Raw genomic sequence first — 14163 nt, 5'->3', positions numbered from 1 at the left:
GGATGCTGCCTGACCTGTTAGTGTACAAGACCAAAGATGTCTCCAGTCTTTTTTCAGCTAAAACTGCCCTTGAGACTTAAAGCCACAGATACAGCAATGATTAGAGACCTGTCATTCTGAGAGAGAACAACAGACAGTGCAAAAACAAAAGGCAATTGATGCAGATGGGAAAGCCAATTAAATTAACCATGAACACCTTATGAGCAGGTTGGTGTCAAACAGTAAGTTTTAATTAACATTGAGCACTGGGCCAAATGAACTACAAAACAAGGGTTCGAGTGCCACATTGTAAGTGCTCCCTATATCTTGAGGGAAGTTGGAGTGTGCTCCGGACCCTGGTTGGGTTTTGTTTGATCAGAGGGATGACCTTTTTGGATTTAACAACTTTCAAACACAGGAGTCAGGGACTTTTGTCCATGTGAGCACTTGAGGTGTTTTGTCTCAAGGAAGGAAGTGATTTTGTATCCAGGAGTTAGTTTTCAGACCCAGTCTGATGCCTGTCTTGTATTTATGATGAGGATTACTGGGCAAGTGAATGACAATGAGGAGAGCGATACTTCGTACAGGACTGAAGGTCTCATAGCTGAATGCACACAGGATAAGGTCAAAAAAAAAACCAGGTGGGTCAAGGGAGTGGGGACGCCTTAGTAGTAAAAAATGAAATTAAATCAATAGTAAGAAACAAAGTAAGGTCAGATGACGTAGAATCTGTGTGGGCAGAACTGACGAACCACAAATGAAAAAAAAACATGTTTGGAGTTATGTACAGACCTCCAAACAGTAGTCAGGATCTGGGGTACAAGATGCACCAGGAGATAGAAAAGATGTGTCAGAAAGGCAAAGTTACTGATGGCTTTTTGTAGCAGCTTGTGGTGGAGCTGTGTGGATTTAGTGTTGTTCAATGAGGCAGACTTGATAAGGGAGCCTCAGGTGAAGGAACACTTAGGAAGCTGTGATCATAATTTGATTGAATTTACACTGTTATTTGAGAGGGAGAAGAGAACATCAGAGGTACAGGTATTACAACTGAACAAAGACAAATACAGAGGTATGAGGGAGGAGCTGGGTAGAATTGACGAGGAGAGGAGCTGAGCAGGAAAGACAGTGGAACAGCAATGGCAGGAGTTTCTGGGAGTAAATCAGAAGACACAGCAGAGATTCATACCGGAGAAAAGGAAGCATGGTACAGGGAGGATGAGGGAACCGTGGTTGACTAGGGAAGTGAGGGATAGCATTAAAGCAAAAGGGAAAACATATAATGTGGCAAAAGGCAGTGGGAAACCAGAAGATTGGGAAGCATGCAAAGAACAACAAAAAAGAAATAAGTACGAAAAAGATTAAATATTCAATTATATATAAAATAAATTAAATATTTAGAAGGGAGGAAGGCAAATGGTGGGAAATGACAGACCGATCAACCTAGCCTCAGTCGTGGTTGAGATCCTCGAATCCATTGCGAAGGATGAGAGTTCTGATTACGTGGAAGTGTATGGTAAAATAGGGCAGAGTCAGCATGGTCTCATCAAGGGGATTATCAAATCTGCTCCGATTGTTTGAGGAGGTAAGGAGCAGGTTAGATCAAGGAGAGACAATAGATGTTATCTATCTGGACTTCAAGAAGGTCATTGACAATGTGCCGCACAGGAGGCTACTGAGTAAGGTAAGGGCCCATGGTGTTGGAGGCAAGGTGCTAGCATGGATAGAAGCCTGGCTGTCTGGCAGGGAGCCGAGAGTGGGGATGAAAGGGTCCTTCTCAGGATGGCAGCCAATGACAACTGGTATTCTGCAAGGCTCAGTGTTGGGTCCTCTACTTTTCACTTTATACATTGATGATCTAAATGAGGGCATTCTGGCTAAGTTTCCAGATGATGCAAAGATAAGTAGAGGGAGAGGCAGCATCGAAGAGGCAGGAAGGCTGCAGAAGGATTTGGACAGGTTAGGAGAGTGGGCAAAGAAGTGGCAGATGGAGCACAATGTGGGAAAACGTAAGGTCATATACTCTGGTAGGAAGAATAGAGGCATGGGCTATTTTCTAAATGAGGAGAAAATTCAGAATTCTGAAGTGTGATTCTCACAAAGGTAAGCTTGCAGGTTGATTCAGTATTTAGGAAGGGAAGTGCAGTAGTAACATTTATCTTGAGAGGACAATAATATTAAAGCAGGGATGTACTTCTGAGGCTCTATAAGGCTGTATAAGGCTCTGGTCAGAACACTTTTGGAGTATTGTGTGCAGTTTTGGGGCCCATATCTCAGGAATGATTGACTGTTCTTGGAGTGTGTTCAGAGAAGGTTCACGAGAATTGTCTCAGGAGTCAAGGGTCAAGAGTAGCTTTACTTGTCTTTTCTACCACATACAACTGATACAGGAAAAAGGAGACAGAGTTCCTCCAGGACCAAGGTGCTACATGGACAGCACAAACTACACGACCATGCACAGGGCAGCATTGAATGCTTAAGAATCGCAAAACACGCAAGACAGCAGAGTAATTGAAATAAAATGAAAATTACTAGGAATGAAAAGCTTACTATATGAAGAACATTTGAGGACTCTATCTATATTTGATGGATTTAGAAGAATGAGGTGGGATCTAATTGAAACATACAGAATACAGAATGGCCTGGACAGAGTAGATGTTGGAAAGATGTTTTCAATGGGAGAAGAGACTAGGACCCAAGGGCATAACCTTAGAGTAAAGGAAATAAAGAGAAGCTTCTTCAGCCAGAGAGTGGGGAATCTATGGAATTCATTGCTACAGAACGCTGTGGAGACCAGGTCATTGAGTATATTTAAGACTGAGATCGATAGATTCTTGAATATGAAAGGAACAAGGGTTACGGGGAGAAAGTGGGAGAATGGGGCTGGGAAACCTATCAGCCATGATTAAATGGCAGAGCAGACTCAATGGGCCCAATGGCCTAATTTCTGTTCCTCTGTCTTATGGTTTTATAACATTTATGTCTCTTGCATGTTCTTTCAATAGAGTTTTGTTGTCAGATAAGTCAGTGTTACTTAATGAAACATCACACAATCAGATATTGTTCACAATTTCAGAGTCCCTGTCTTGCCTCATGCTTAGTTGAGTTAACTCTATAAACTCCCTTTTCAAACTGACAAAGTATTTGTGGCAGCACATACAACATGTGTTTGGCCACACTGTACGATAGTGTGTGGATGGATCTTCCAGTTAACAATGGAGGCAGGCTCATTGATGACTGTATGGAAGAGTTATGTGGGCTCTTTACTAACAAGGGAGTCACTGGGGTTTGAAAGCAGGTGGAAAAGGGGATTAAGGCTGATAATCATGAACTGATCAAATGGCAGATCAGGCTCAAGGGCTAACTGACCCAGTCCTCATTTATATTAGTGTGTTCACATGTATCCCAGAGAGAGCAGACCAAACTCACTGTGTCTTTGTCACAGACTCAAGAGAGGGCAGATTGTCCCTACAGAATTAGTGTCATGTACTTTGGGTAGAGTAGATTTAATGCACAGTGTCTATATCATTGACCCAGAGACAACAGACCATTTATTCTGTGTCTGTAGTAGATCACCAGGACTGCCAACTGAAGATACTCAGTCTGAATCACAAAGATTGGAGAGGACAGATTCTCCTCATTGTGTCTATATCAATGACCCCACGGAGATGGATTTCAAAACTTAATAAGGTGAAGAGATCAGAGCAACTGATCAAGGTAATGCTGACACAACAGGAAAGTGAGGAAGATTTTACAGATACAGAACTGTGTGGTGGGGGTCACCTGTAGCAGGACATGAACCCAAGATCACGGTTGAGATTGGCTTCATGGGTATGGAACTTGGTTATCAGTCTCTGCTCGGTGATTCTGCACTGTTGTGTATCTCAAAATCTGCCTTGAAGGACACTTACCCAAAGGTAAGAGGCTGAATGTCCCTGAGCGCTGAAGTGTTCCCTGACTGGGAGGGAACATTTCTGTCTGGCAATTGTTGTGTGGTGTCTGTTCATTCATTGCTGTAGTGTCTGTGTGGTCTCACCAATATACCATGCCTTGGGGTATGCTTGCCTACAGTGTATGAGGGAGACAGCATTGGCCGGGTCACATGGGTATTTGCCGTGTATGTGGTGGGTGGTGTTCCCATGTGTGATCGTAGTGTCCATGTCTGATATGTCCTGCAGAAGGTTGCCATAGCAGGGTTGTGTGGTGTTGTGGTCGAAGTTGTCCTGATGGCTGGGTAGTTTGCTGCAAACAATGGTCTGTATAAGACTTAGCAGTTGTTTAAAGGTGAGAAGTGGAGGCATGGGGTGATCTTGGCGAGATGCTCATCATTATTGATGACATATTGAGGGCTGCAATAAACATGGAGTAGTTTCTCCACGCCATGGTAGTACAGCAGGAGTGAGGACCAGCAGGATGCCAGGAAAGTAAGTTGAGCATTTTAAAGCTTACCTTAAGTGCCAGGGACCTCCATTTTTATAGTGAGAGCGAGGACCAGAGGGCTGCTGGGAAACGAAGTCAAGCATTTAAAAGCTTACCTCGTGTATAGGTGGAGGAGGAGTGGACACAGGACAGCTGGGTAAGTAAGGTCATATATTTGGTTAGTTGCTCTACCCGAAACGCTACTTTGGTCATGTCTCCTACCCATCCTCCTCCTCTGACCAAAAGTAAAAAGAGTTCTGTGTGTGGGATTGGTAAGTTACTGTTTTTTTTCTAATAGTCCCCTTGGGAATCAAAACAGTGGACAGCGAATCAACCATCACCCTCTGACCAAGTACTCGGGCCTGGGGTGGTTGTAGAAAAATATTGCCAGGGTGGGATGGATCTTTGATAATGCTGGTGGCCTTTCCTTGACAGCGGGCCTGGTAGATGGATTCCATAGATGGGAGGTTGGTCTTAGTGATTGTCCGGGCCGAGTTCATCACTCTCTGTAACCGTCTCTGATCTTGAATGGTACAGTTGCCATGCCAGGTAGTGATACATCCAGACAGAATGCTCTCGATGGGGCACCTATAAAAGCTGGCAAGGATATTCGCCATCATGCCAAATTTTCTCAGCTGCCTGAGGAAGAAGAGACATTGCTGGGCCTTTGTAACCAGTGCGTCCACATGAAGAGTCTAAGAAAGCTTGTTGTTGATGACCACTCCCAGGAACTTGACACTCTCCACCCATTCCACATCTGTGCTGTTAATGTGTAGGGGGGGCATGCATAGCATCCCGCTGAAAGTCAATAATGAGTTCCTTGGTTTGGCTGGCATGAAGAGCGAGGTTGATCTCAGTGCGCCATTTTTCTGGGTTTTCCACCTCTCATCTGTAGTCTGTTTCATCACCATCTGAGATTGGACTGAATATGGTGGTGTCATCAGTGAACTTGTAAATGGCATTAATGTAGTATTTGCTGACTCAGTCATGGGTATACAGTGAGGACAGTAGAGGGCTGTGCACGCACCCCTGGGGGGCTCTAGTGTTGAGTATTAGTGAGCATGAAATATTGTCACCAATTTTTATTTATTGTGGCCTGTGGGTCAGGAAATTGAGGATCCAGTGCAGAGGGTGGGGCATAGTCCGAGATCACGAAGTTTAGTAATCAGTCTCGAGGGGATAATAGTGTTGAAGGCTGAACTGTAGTCAATGAGTAGGATTCTTACGTAGCTGTTCTTGGTGTCAAGATGTTCTGGGAAGGAGTGAAGGGCAAGTGATATGGCATCTGACGTGGATCTGTTGGTCGGATAGGCAAATTGGAGTAGGTCAAGAGTAGTGGCAAGGCTGCAATTGATTAATGCCATGACCAGCCTTTCAAAGCACTCCAAGACCCCTGAGGTTAGGGCCGCTGGGCAGTAGTCATTGAGACATGCTGATGAGCCTTCACAGGCACAGGGATGATGTTGGCCCTCGTGAAAAATATGGCAAGAATGAAAGCATTAGATTTTGTTGTGAAACCTATTTCCAAAACCCTTTATGGTTTAAACAGCGAATTCTGAATCTCACTAGTGAGGGGTGATCACTTCATTTTTATGCCGTTCTATCTCATTAGGAGCTGGTCTTGTCTCATTTCTGTGGAGATTCTGATCCTTCCTTCAGTTCCTATGGAAACCAGATGGTGCCAGTTCCCAACAGGAAAGCCTGGGCAGTTACCTGGAGGCAGGAACTCACTGTTTGCTTCTCCAGGTCTTCATCCATCTCCACCATCAGCACCATTTCACTGCATGCTCCATCAACACTGTCCTCTCCCACACTTTGTCGGTGTGTGTGGGCATCACCAAACCCCAGCCTCACCACATCATTCTGGCTGCTTTCAGATTAACTCACCCTTCACTGTGGAGCTCAGAGACAATGATGACGTACCTGCTTCTGCCAGGTTGGTTCACAGTCAGGGGCATGGGCACATTTCATGCAGCGACATAGGATGCTCCGTCTGGCTCTGAGCTAACTTTCTAAAGGCTCATTCACTTTGTGTTTACTTGTGGTCTGTCAGGTTTATCTCAGTGTTTAGTGCAGAGTGACAGTCATTCACCATGTCACGAGTCAGAGTATCTCACAGTACAGGGGATGAATCTGTATAGAGAACAGCATGGAGGTGTGTGGAGGACATTATTTATTCATTCGTGGAATCTGGGCGTCGCTGGCTGGACCAGTATTTATTGTCTGTTCCTAGTTGCCCCTTGAGAAGGTGGTGGGGAGTTATCTTCTTGAACCACTGCAGTCCACCTGCTGTGGGTTGACCCACAATGCCATTAGGGTGGAAATTCCAGGATTTAACCCAGTGATGGTGAAGGAATGGCGATTTATTTCCAAGTCGGATGGTGAGAGGCTTGGTGGAGAACTTGAAGGTGGTGATTTTCCCATATATCTGCTGCCCTTGACCTTCCAGATGGAAGTGGTTGTGGATTTGGAAGGTGTTGCCTGTGGATCTTTGGTGATTTTCTACAGTGCATCTTGTAGATTTTACACACCTACTACTGAGCATCAGAAATGGAGGGAGTGGAGGGATATTATGCCAATAAAGAGGGTTGCTTTGTCCTGGATGGTGTCAAGCTTCTTGAGTGTTGTTGGGCCTTCACTCTTTCAGGCAGGTGGGAAGTATTCGAACACACTTCTGACTTGTGCCTTTGGGAGTCAGGAGGTGACTCACGCACCATAGTATAATTAGCCTCTGAACTGGTCTTATATTCACTGTGTTTATGTGGTGAGTCCAGTGGAGTGTCTGGTCAATGATATCCCTTAGGATGTTGGCATTGTGGCATTCAATGATGGCCACACCATTGAAAGTCAAGGGTCAGTTGTCAGATTGTCTCTTATTGGTGATGGTCAGAGCCTGGCTGTGTGTGCTGCGAATATTACTTGCCACTTGTCAGCCCAAGCCTGGACACTGCATTTGAACATAAACTGCTTCAATGTCTAAAGAGTCGTGAATGATGCAGAACATTGCTCAGTCATCGCTGAACATTCCCACTTCAACTTAATGAGGGAGGAAATGTGCTTATGGGCACCTTATGCTGAAGCAACTGGAGATGTTTTTGCCAATGACATGACCCGAAGGAACCCCTGCAGAGATGTCCTGGAGCTGAGATGACTGACCTCCAACAACCACACTCCTCTTCATATGTCTCTGGTCTGACTCCAACCACTGGAGAGTTCACCAACCCCCTGCCCATTGATTCAGCTTTGCTTGGACCCCTTGATGCCACACTCGGTCCAATTGGCCTTGATGTCACAGACTGTCACTCTCACCTCCCCTCTGGAACTCTGCTCTTTTGTCCATGTTTGAACCAAGGCTGTAATGAGGTCAGGAGCTGGGTGCTCCTGGTGGAACCCAAACTGGGCGTCACTGAGCTGGTTATAGCTGAGCAGGAGATGCTCAATAACACTGCCTGATGTCACCTTCCATCACTTCACTGGTGATCGAGAATAGACTGATGGGGAGGGAATTGGTTGTTTTGGATTTGACCTGCTTTTTCTGTATAGGACATACCTGGGCAATTTTCCACATTGTTGGGTGGATGCCAGTGTTGTAACTGTACTGGAACAACTTGGCTAGGGGAGCCGCATGTTCTGGAGCACATGTCTTCAGTATTATTGCTGGAATGTAAGCAAGGCCTGCAGTCTTTGCAGTATCCAGTCTCTCCCACCGTTTTGTGATGTCATGTGAAGTGAATCGAATTGGCTGAAGACTGGTATCTGGCGGAGGGTGAGATGGATCATGCTCAGCACTTCTGGCTGAAGATTCCTGCAAGTGCTTCATCCTTATCTTTTGCAATGATGTGCTGGGCTCTTCCATCATTCAGGTTGAGAATGTTTGTGGAGCCTCCTCCTCCAGTGAGTTGTTCAGTCGTCCACTATCATTCATGACTGAATGTGGCAGGACTGCAGAGCTCAGATCTGATCCATTGATTGTGAGATCACTTCGCTCTGTCTATCACTTGCTGTTTATGCTGATTGGCATGCAAATAGTTAATTTGGTGGCTTTACCAGGTTGACACCTCATCTTCAGCTATGCCTGGTGTTGGTCCTGAAGTGCCCTCCTGCACTCTCCATTGACCCAGGGTTGATCACCTGACTTGATGGTCATGGTGGAATGGGTTGGATAGGCTGGGCGATGAAGTCATGATAATGCTGCTGTTAATGGCCCACAACACATCATGAATGTCAAGTCTTGAGTTGTTAGATCTGTTTGAAGTCTGTCTCATTTGTCGCATACATTTTGTAACACACAACACAATGGAGATCAATATGAAGACAGGACTTTGTCTCTTTGACTGGTCTTCCTGATACTGTCATTGACTGAAGTACCTGCTGCTGCCAGATTAGTAAAGATGACTACGAATATGATTTTTCCCTCTTGTTAGTTCCCTCACACCACCAGCCGCAGCCCCAGTCTAACAGCTCTGTCCTTTAGGACCTGACCAGCTCAGTCAGTTGTACTGCTGCCGAGACATTCTTGATGGTGGACATTGAAATCCCACCCCCCCCCCCCCCCCCCCCAGGGTACATGTTGTGCCCTTCTCACCTTCAGTGGTTCCTCCAAGTGTTGTTCAACATGGAGGAGAACTGATTCATCAGCTGAGGGAGGACGGTACGTGGTAATCAGCAGGAGCTTTCCTTGTTCATGTTTAACCTGAAGCCGTGAGACATCATGGGGTCCAGAGTCAATGTTGGGAACTCACAGGGCAACTCCCTCCCGACTGTATCCCCACTGTGCTGCCTCCTCTGCTGGGTCTGTCAGGACATATCCAGGGATGGTGATAGTGCTGACTGGCACATAGAATGGCAGGTAGGATTCTGTGGGTATGACTATGTCGGATTTTGGCTTGACTAGCTCTCCCAATTTTGACAGTAGCCCCCAGATGTTCAACCCTTTGCAGGATTGACAGGGCTGTTCCTGCATTTTCCGGTGCCTAGGGCGGTGCCAGGTGATCCGTCCAGTTTCATTTCTTTGAGACTTTGTAATGATTGGTACAACTGAATGGTTTGCCAGGCCAGATCAGGGGGCAATTGAGAATCAATCACACTGCTGGGGGTCTGGAGTCACATGTAGTACAGACCAGGTGAGGACAGCAGATTTTCATCCCTATCAGGCATTAGTGAACCAGATGGGTTTCCCATGGTCATCAGTATATTCTTATTTGCAGATTTTTTAAAAACTAAAGTATATATTCCACCATCTGTCGTGGCAGGATTCAAACCTTGTTCCCCAGGGCATTGGCTGAGTTTCTGGATTAATAATCTCCTAATAATACCAGGGCACCACCACCCCTCTGCCTCCGCTGCATGGAGGTGTATGGGACACTGCATAAAGTTAAAAGTCACACCATACAAGGTCATAATCCAACAGGTTTATTTGGAAGCACTAGCTTTCGTAGCATTGTTCCTTCTCACTTGAGAATGAAACTTTTAAAAAAGGTTTTGCGATTTACATGTGAAAGAATTGAAAGCTACATGGCCATTCTAAGAGACAAGAGACTTAACAAACAATCCAGGTCCTTTTCAATATATAACTTCAGTTTTATTTCACTGGAAACTTTTGCTATAACTTCTGTGCTTTATATCCTTATTCTCTGCAACCACCTGATCAAAGAACAGCTCTCCGAAAGCTAGTGCTTCCAAATAAACCTGTTGGACTATAACCTGGTGTTGTGTGATTTTTAACTTTCTACATCCCAGTCCAGCATCGGTGTCTCCAAATCATGGGAGATTGCATGGAGGAGTCTTGGGGACTGAATGGAGGTTTATAGAGGACTGAATGGAGGTGTATTGAGGACAGAATGGAGGTATATTGAGGACAGAATGGAGGTTTATAGAGGACAGAATGGAGGTGTATAGAGGACTGAATGGAGGTATATAGAGGACTGAATGGAGGTGTATTGAGGACTGAATGGAGGTGTATTGAGGACAGAATGGAGGTTTATAGAGGACTGAATGGAGGTATATAGAGGACTGAATGGAGGTGTATAGAGGACAGAATGGAGGTGTATAGAGGACAGAATGGAGGTTTATAGAGGACTGAATGGAGGTATATAGAGGACTGAATGGAGGTATATAGAGGACTGAATGGAGGTGTATAGAGGACAGAATGGAGGTTTATAGAGGACAGAATGGAGGTGTATTGAGGACAGAATGGAGGTGTATTGAGGACTGAATGGAGGTGTATTGAGGACAGAATGGAGGTATATTGAGGACAGAATGGAGGTATATTGAGGACAGAATGGAGGTGTATAGAGAACTGAATGGAGGTGTATTGAGGACAGAATGGAGGTGTATAGAGGACAGAATGGAGGTGTATAGAGGACAGAATGGAGGTTTATAGAGGACAGAATGGAGGTGTATTGAGGACAGAATGGAGGTGTATTGAGGACTGAATGGAGGTGTATTGAGGACAGAATGGAGGTATATTGAGGACAGAATGGAGGTGTATTGAGGACAGAATGGAGGTATATTGAGGACAGAATGGAGGTGTATAGAGGACTGAATGGAGGTGTATTGAGGACAGAATGGAGGTTTATAGAGGACAGAATGGAGGTGTATTGAGGACAGAATGGAGGTGTATTGAGGACAGAATGGAGGTGTATTGAGGACAGAATGGAGGTGTATTGAGGACAGAATGGAGGTGTATTGAGGACTGAATGGAGGTGTATAGAGGACAGAATGGAGGTATATGGAAGACAACATGGAGGGGTGGAGAGGATTGAATAGAAATGTAGTGAAGATGTCATGGAGGTCAGAACAACAACTCTCCTTCCTCAGGAGGCTAAGGAAATTCAGTACATTCGTAAGGACTCTCACCAACGTTTATAGCTGCACCATAGAAAGCATTCTATCTGGATGTATCATGGCTTGGTACGGTAACAGCTCTGTCCAGGACCAGAAGAAACTACAGAAAGTTATGAACACAGCCCAGACCATGACACAAGCCAACCTTCCAACTGTCGGCTCCATCTATAGTTCTGGAAGCCGTGGAAAGACAGGGAACACCATTAAAGACCCCTCCCACCCGGTCAGACTCTTTTCCAACCTCTTCCATCATGCAGAAGGTGCAGAAGCTTCATCACACACAGCCACAGCTTCTTCCCTGCTGTTCTTAGACTGCTGGATGACTAATTTCAAATCTAATGCTGGTCTTGTGTTTGTGCTGCTCCTGTGTAGCTGTAACCCAGTTTGCCTCTCTCTATCTGAATACCCAATGATCTGCCTGTATGTTGTAATGCACCTCTACCGCCCGCAAAACAAAACATTTCCCTGAATGTTGGTACAAGTGACAACAATAAATCAAATCAAATGCTGTACATGGGTCTGAAAGGGTTAGTATTGGTTGAGTGTAAAAAGGACAACCCACAGTGACCATGACACGGTGGGAGGATGTGGGAGGAGTCGATCCTTCTAACAGTCTCTGTTACAACGGACAACACATCCTTCTGATGTGGAAATAATCACTGAGACGCAATGAGCTCTCCCCTGTTTATTAGAAGAGATTCTGGTTCCAGTTAGGAAACAGTTCTCAGGGCCCTCGTATATCGAGAATATTGTAAGTAATTGGAGTTATAGAATTTAGTATAAAAATGTATTTAATCTGGTGTTTTTAGAGAAGTTTTACAAACATATACATTTATTAATCTTATGAAAGGGAAAGAGGCCAATCCTTTCCAAAACAGTCTACATACACAAAACCACCTTGTACAGTCACCCAGCCGCACCGATTCCCAGAATAGTCCCACACCAATCTATGGGCCTCAGCAAAGCAACTGCTTTAGAAACACTTACATTATGCTGGAATTGACAAAGAAATAATTAATAAATATGAGTGAATAAAGGCTGTTTTTTAAATAATTTTACTCATTTAACAATTTTACAACAGCCTTTGTTTTATTCAAAAGGCTGTTAGTGCAGAAGAGAGAAGATGTCTCCAGTCTTTTTTCAGCTAAAATTGCCCTTGAGGCTTAAAGCCACAGATACAGCAATGATTAGAGACCTGTCATTCTGAGAGAGAACAACAGACAGTGCAAAAATAAAAGACAAGTTATGCAGATGGGAAAGCCAATTAAACTAACCATGAATAATTCTGTGCAGGTTGGTGCCAAACAGTGAGTTTTAATTAACACTGAGCACTGGGCCAAATGAACTACAAAACAAGGGTTCAAGCACCACATTGTGAGTGCTTCCAATATCCTGGGGGAAGTTGGAGTGTGTTCCTGACCCAGGTTGGGTTTTGCTCGATCAGAGGGATGCCTTTCTTGGGTTTAGCAACTTTCAAAGACAGGAGTCAGGGGCTTTTGTCCATGTGAGCACTTGAGGTATTCTGTCTCAAGGAAGGAAGTGGTTTTGTATCCAGCAGTTAGGTTTCAGACCCAGTTTGATGCCTGTCTTGTATTTATGATGAGGATAACTGGGCAAACTAATGACAGTGAGAAGAGAGACGCTTAGTATAGGACTGAAGGTCTCATACCTGAATGCACACAGGATAAGGAATAAGGGAAATGAGATTGTGACGCAGATAGAAATTGGCAGGTATGACATGGTGGGTATCACAGAGACTTGGCTGTAAGGGGTTCAGGTTTGGGAGATGAATGTTCAATGATATACATCCGATCAAAAAAAAGCCAGGTGGGCCAAGGGAGTGGGATTGCCTTATCAGTAAAAAATGAAATTAACTCAACAGTAAGACACAAAGTAAGGTCAGATCATGTAGAATATATATGGATAGAATTGAGGAACCGCAAATGAAACAAAAAACATGCTTGGAGTTATGTACAGGCCTCCAAACAGTATTCAGGAGCTGGGGTACAAGATACACCAGGAGATAGAAAAGATGTGTAGGAAAGGCAACGTTACAGTGATCATGGGGGATTTCAATATGAAGGTGGATTTGGAAAATCAGGTTGATAGGGAATTGCAAGAAAAGGAATTTGTGGAATGTCTATGAGATGGTTTTTTGGAGCAGCTTGTGGTGGAGCCCACGGGGGAACAGGCAATTCTGGATTTAGTGTTGTACAATGAGGCAGACTATATAAGGGAGGTTAATATGAAGGAATCCTGTTGAGGCTGTGATCATAATGTGATTGAATTTACTCTGCAATTTGAGAGGGAAAAGATATAATCAGAGGTAATGATATTACAGCTGAATAAAGGCAACTACAGAGGCATGAGGCAGGAGCTGGGGAGAATTGACTGGGAGAGGAGCCGAGCAGGAACGACAGTGGAACAGCAATGGCAGGGATTTCTGGGAGTAATTCAGGAGATACAGCAGAGATTCATCCCGATGAAAAAGAAGCATGGTACAGGGAGGATGAGGTAATCATGGCCGACTAAGGAAATCAGGGATAGCATAAAATCAAAAGCAAAAGCTTATTATTCAGCAAAGGACATTGGGAAACAAAGGATTGGGAAGCATGCAAAGACCAACAGAGGGCAACAAAAGAGAAATAAGGAGGGAAAATACTAAATAGGCGATTATATATAAAATATATTAAATACTTAGAAGGAGTCAGGCAAATTATGGAAAATGACAGACCAATTAGCTAAGCCTCGGTTGTGGTTAAGATCCTTGAATCTATTGTGAAGGATGAGTTCCGAATACTTGGAAGTGTCTGGTAAACTAGGGCAAATTCCGCTTGTTTTCATCAAGGGGAGGTCAAAGCTGCTAGAATTCTTTGAGCAAGTAACGAGCAGATTAGATCAAGGAGAGACAATGGATGTCAT

This window comes from Chiloscyllium punctatum, chromosome 15, assembly GCF_047496795.1.
Source record: "Chiloscyllium punctatum isolate Juve2018m chromosome 15, sChiPun1.3, whole genome shotgun sequence".
In the NCBI taxonomy this organism is placed as follows: Eukaryota; Metazoa; Chordata; class Chondrichthyes; order Orectolobiformes; family Hemiscylliidae; genus Chiloscyllium; species Chiloscyllium punctatum.
Note: the sequence above shows the minus strand (reverse complement) of the source record.